This window comes from Dama dama, chromosome 12 (genome assembly GCF_033118175.1).
Source record: "Dama dama isolate Ldn47 chromosome 12, ASM3311817v1, whole genome shotgun sequence".
In the NCBI taxonomy this organism is placed as follows: domain Eukaryota; kingdom Metazoa; phylum Chordata; class Mammalia; order Artiodactyla; family Cervidae; genus Dama; species Dama dama.
In genome coordinates, this window is record NC_083692.1 from 44,870,869 (window position 1) to 44,877,327 (window position 6,459).

A 6,459-nucleotide genomic window follows, 5' to 3' on the forward strand; every position below is an offset into this window, starting at 1 on the left:
AAGTGTATTAGTTTGCTAGAGCCATATTAAAGCACCATAACCTGGATGTTTTAGACAGAAATGTATGGTGTGAGCTGGAGGCTAGAAGTCTCAGAACAAGGTGTTGGCAGTGTTAGTTCCTTTTGAGATCTGGAAGGGAGACTGTTCCATGCCTGTCTCCTACATCCTAAAGGTTTGGCATCCTAGCAATCTTTGGCATTCCTTGGCTTCTGCTGCATCAATCTCTGTCTTCATCTTCATGTGGTATTTTGTGTGCATACATGCCTCTGTCTAAATTTCCCCCTTTTCTAAGGACATGGTCATACTGGATTAGGGTCCACACTAGTGCCTTCATCTTGATCATCTGCACAGACCCTATTTCCAAATAAAGTCTCATTCACAGGTCGTAGGGGTGAGGGCTTCAATATCTTTTAGGGGGCACAATTCAACAGATAACCATGTGCATTGGAGAAAAACTAAATAGAGAAGAGAGGGAAAAACTAAACAGCATTTTTAGTTGGGTGGTCATTGCTTTTTTCAAAATGAAAAAAAAAAAAAAAAATCTATTAAGGGCCTGCCATGCAATAGCCCTGAAGACCACAAAGACAGAGATGAATGAAATATAGCCCCTGGCCTGGGGGAGCTCACTGGAAGAAGTGGCTGAAGGGGTAAGGGAAGGGGCAGCCTATGCTGCAAGGTCACATAAAGTAGTGATTCTAATCCTGTAACATTGGTCCAGCTCTAGAGGCAGAGGACAGTGTTAGTGGTTACAGTACTTTGGTTGGCAATTACATACCCTAATATTTAATGTTTCAGAGGACTATGCACAGGCATAGGTGACTTTTGGGTGGGAACCTCATACAGTTAATTAAAAGATCCAAAAGATGATATGGACTGGGGTGCATGTGTGGGTGTGTGTATGTGTTCAGTCACTAAGTCTTTGCAACCCTGGTTGGGGAGGGAGTCATTTATCATTGAAAAGATACGTAAAGGAACAGCCGGGGGAACGAGGCCATGAAACAGAAAAGGCAGAGTGAAGAATGGACAAAAACTGACCTAAAAGCCTTGAAATTTGGAAGGCAGACATCAGGTATGCCTGAATGCCCACCCCTGCACTTCCCTAGTTCCAGCCAGTTATCCTAGCTTCTTCTCACTTGGGAGCTAAGGCCTAGCCCCACTTTAAGGCTCCCCAGGCAAGGAGGATAAAAAGGATCGTACTTAACTCAAAAGGTACAATTATTTTTATTCCCAGTACCTATTACTCTAATTCTAGATTCTAATCTTGTGTTTCCTAAAATATCTCTGAGCTCTGGCCTTTTGTTCCCAGTCTTCTAGCCTGTGTGCTGACCACCTGCTATTGGAGCAGCCTCTGCATCTCTAAGCCTAGCTTCTTCTAGCAGTTGTTTGTTCTAGATCTTGAAATACTGTCTGCTCAAATCCACAGCACGCGCCTGCTTTATATTGCCTTTATCTTCCTGAATTACTTGGCTGCAAATACTTATTAGCCACTTTCATTCTCTGCCCCCAATAACCACTGACACACGTCTCCCTTCCATGTGGTAATGGTGGAAGTCCCTCAGTAGTGAAAATGACAGATCCCACACCCCTTCTGCCATGTAAGGATATAATGAAAAGCCAGCCACGTATGAGGAAGTCAGCTCTCACCATATACGGAATGTGCTGGCACTTTAATCTCGGACTTTCTAGCCTCTATAACTGTGAGAAATAAATTTCTATTGTTTAAAAGCTACCCAGTAATTTTTGCTATTTTGTTATAGCAGCCTAAATAGGTTAAGACACCTGGAAATCACAAACACCTGTATTTTATTCAGGTTTCCTTAGTTTTTATCTAGTGTCCTTTTTTGTTCCAGGCCTCCAGGATTGTGAGAAAATAAACTTCTTTTGTTTAAGCCACACAGTCTATGGTACTTTCCTACGGCAGCGCCAGCAAAGTAATTCAGGCCCCCTTTCCACACACTTGAATAAAGTTGCCCACACTGAAGGAGGGGAGAGTCATGCTCCATCTCCTTGAGGAGAGAGTACCTCCATAGCCTAGAATTCTTCTACACGGATGATTTGTCTCATCACCCCATATATTTGCTTATACATACAGACTCATGGATATTTATTTTACATTTTGCATTATAATGTTATACTACTTTATTTTGCTGCTCAAATTGCTCAAGCTTTGGCTATTGGGAAATTTCAGTTGGTACGTGTATCCCTTTCACATACTAGCCCACCCTCTCCATCATTCTGTGTAGGTTTGGGGGTTTTATTTATTTATAATATTTTTAGCACTTTCTTTCTAGTACTACAAGATTCTACAAACTCATCTTGTAAACTCCCTGCCACAGTTCTAGAATCAGCCACTTCTCCAAAAAGTCCTGATACATTTCATTGGAGAATATTAGAAGCTATGATCTCAGCCTTGTTGCTACAGGGGTATTATTGCTTCTAGACCTTCTCAACAACAGAGCAATGAATTATGTGTATGCTAACCTGTGAATGTAATGTAGCCTCCTATATTAAGCCAGAGTTCATACTGACATCTCCAACTCCATATCTATTACCACCTAGATCCCTCTTGCCTCATCCCCTAGCTACTTATAAACTCTACTAAAGTGAAAAACCTGAGCCTCTTTTTTTTTTTTTTAAACGAGCAACTTCTGTGTGTATTGTCATTGAGGGGTTCAGTGAGATAAATGAGGAAATGGACTGGAAACTGGATAGTGCCATAGAATTTTAAGATATTAGTAGTCAAATTCTCAGTCCTGTCTGTCCTCACATATTCTCTCCCTGCCTTTGACTACCTGGTTCTGCCATGTAGCAAGATCCAGTAGAAGTTATATCAAGAATTGAGTGACTTCTTAAACAGTATTTTTGATGGGGAACAAAACAAACTTAGGAGTCAAGTCAGAAGGGATACATAACTCAAAGCTTGAAAAGTGAAAGTGAAGTCACTCAGTCATGTCAGACTCTTTGCGACCCCATGGACTACAGTCTCCCAAGCTCCTCCGTCCATGGGATTTTCCAGGCAAGAGTACTGGAGTGGGTTGCCATTTCCTTCTCCAGGGGATCTTCCCGACTAAGGGACTCAAAGCTTAGGACTGTATAAATTTATTGACTTCTTGGGTATACTACCTGGCTGTATATTTAAGGTCCTCTTTTAATGCTTCTAAGCATGTCAAATCAAAACAAATAAGGAGATTAAATAAACTCTGAAGTTTCCGCACCTTCAAGTAGAAAACACTGAAATGTGGTACTGAAGGAACACACCAGAAGGTATAAGGGCATCTGTCATACTTGTGTTCATCTGTCTTATTTTCTGTATTTGGGGAAATTTTCGACACTAGCCCTGCCTCCCGATAGTCGCAAATCCTCTCCTCTTTTGCATCTTGCATGCAAGATCAGTTTCATTTGACAAGACTTAGATTACAGACGTGAGAAATATGGAGAAACAGGCTCTGCCCAGAACTTCCATCTGTCAGTGAAGGTAGTAGTAGAGAGAGCTAAGTTTGGGAGACAACAGTGGTCACATCAGCATTGAGTTCCTGGCTTGTGGTGGAGGTGACAGCAGCTTCCGTAACAGGCCATTGTTGTAGCATGTTTCTGGGGTTGTTCCTAGATTTACATCAAGACTGTTTCTTCAGCCTTTCTAACAATTTTGTAAGTGACCTGATATCTTTCAATGAATCCCCTTTCTCTTAAACAAGCCAGAAGAATTTGTGATTAAGAATACTGACCATTATAGTGTGGTATATGGGGTGAATGGAAATGGTTTCAATCCCAAGGGTATAATTTTCTTTCAGAAAATATTTATTGGGCACTTAGAACTGCCAGACACTGGGCTAAGTGCTAGAGCAAAATAAAATATTTTGCCTGGAAAAGAGGATAACTGAATGAAGGCAATTAAAATGTATCTTGCCTAAGGGCTAAAATAGTGTTCTGTGGAAATGCTTATTGTATCTCTGAAAATGGAACAATTAACATGATGTACAAGAGGGGATGTTTGAATTAATTTCAAAGGTATGTCTGAATTAAGTTCTAAAATATAACTAGGAATGTATCAGTAAATATCACCAACTAAAACAAGGCAAACCACAGCCTGGGGAAAGATGTTCATGATATATAAACAAAAGAGCCATGACATTTTTAAAAAATAAAGAACTTCAACTTCTAGGGAAGTTCCCACCTCTGGGGAATCTGACCTAAGATACTGGTAAAAGGTAATGTTGCCATACAAACAATCTAGAAAATAATGGATTCAGTTTGGGAGAGCAGCTAAGTCCCAAGGTGACAACTGTGTGTTAGGATAAGAAAGCAACAAGTTCAGACTGAAGCAAGGAGACATGCCTACAGTGGAGTTGGAGCCAAAAGGATGACTCTACAGAATACTTGATGTGATGGAAGATATTAAAATAATTGTGGCTATGATCCAAAAGGATAAGGGGAAAAATAATTAGAAACACCAAGAAAAATAAAAAGCTATGTAAGAAATTAAAAATCAGAGTATACCCTGTGATCTGCTGTGAACTGTTATCACCTATAAACCTAAGAGGACTATTAATAATGATGTAAAATAGAAGGCAAGTTACCAACCTTAATAAGGTAATTGTAAGAACATATGACAAAAGCCAAGAAGCAAGGAGAGTCAAAGGAAGGATAGTGATGTTAAAACTGTCCTCTTACACACTAGAGACAAGAAATGGTTGACAGCCAATAGGTAAAGAGATGATGGTGAAAATATATTATTAGACATTGTAAAGAAGCCTATAAAGGAATCAAAAGTAGTGATATGATCTTAGGAGGGAGGAGGAGGAAATGTAAACTTAATCCTCCTCTATCAGTCCTGAAAACTATTATGTCTAAAATTAAGAAATCAAGAAACAGTGGTCTAAACTACGACTGAGAGCCGTGGAGGCAACTACCAGAAGAAACATGAAACAGCTTGAATGTCCCCAGTAGTTCTCCCTCTGGGGAGCTCAGCTTGGTGGTAGAGGCATATTTTGTGATTCCTAGCTTTGCACCATGTACTCCTATACTACTTGACTGTAAAATCACTACGAGTATAGTTTAACCTTTAAAAAAAAAAAAGCTAGGAGAAGCAGGAAAAGAAATTAATTATTAATTTAGAACCAGGTTTTGGTTCTTTCATTCTGACACCAGCAATTGACATCCCACTGAAGGCACTTGCTACATTCATTGCAAATGAAAAAAATAGTTTTTCTAAAAAGTTATGAGTTCAAACAACAAAACCCCTTTATGGCATAAAGGTCTACTGCAAGGAAGGAAATGCTAGACATGACCAAGATGGAGAATCAAGCATAATCTCTCTGCATCCACATCCTTAACCTGGTCTCTCATTTAATTTCCAATAAATATTCCAATTCACTTTATCCGTTCAACAAGCATCTGAGTATGTATAAGCTGTTTCTAGCTGCTAGGGAGACAATAATAAATTAAGACTTCCTCCAAGGAAGTTAAATTTGAGATGAGAATGAAAAAGAGCTAGCCAAACCATGAACCAGTGCTGTGTTTAATGGAAAAGAAACCCGAATTCAACACAGGCAATATCTTGGATATATGATTTAAGAGTGAAAGTGAGATGGGGCAGGGGGAATGTGCAGGATGCAGCATGCACAAGGGAGGAGTGGAAAGTGACATGGTAGGAGTTATAGCAGTTGTCCAGATAAGAAATCCTGGCTTGGGGCATGGTGCCAGCAGTGAAGAGGAATCAACAGATTCAATGTGTATCTTGGTAGATGTTGCTAAGAGTCTCTGAGGAATGAAGGGTAACTTCCAAAGTTGATTTGAGTACTCCAGTTGGGCAAGTGCACAGAGGTGTCATTTACTGAGTTGAAGGCTGGAAAGAAGGATAATGCTACAGAGAAAAATCAAGTTACCTTCACACGCCATGATCTGCAACCAAACTCCCTTATAGACAGCCACATTTTCCTAGCTCCTTACCTATTTGAGAAGAACAGTTCCTTTACTTAAAATGCTCTCCTTCTGCCCTTTTCCTCCACCAATGACTACAGCAACCTCTCTCTCAAAACTGCCTCTAAAATTCCCGATTACCACCCATCCCATTTATCCCCTAGAATGAATAATGTATTCCTCTAGACTTCCTGGAATGTTATTTCTACTTCTCTTAAGGAATGTTAATACTTCTACCTTGTATTAAATTTTGGAGAAGGAAATGGTAACCCACTCCAGTATCCTTGCCTGGAGAATCCCACGGACAAGAGCCTGGTGGGCTCCAGTCCATGGGGTCGCAGAGTCGGACATGACTGAGCAACTAACACACACACATATAAAAAAAAGCAGCTGACTCTTAAACAACATGGGTTTGAGTTGCACAGGACCAGTTCTAGGTGGAATTTTTCACTAAGTATGTACTACAATACTATACACGCGAGGTTGGTTGAATCCGTGGATGTATAACACAGATAAGAGGGACAGAGTATAAAGTTACAC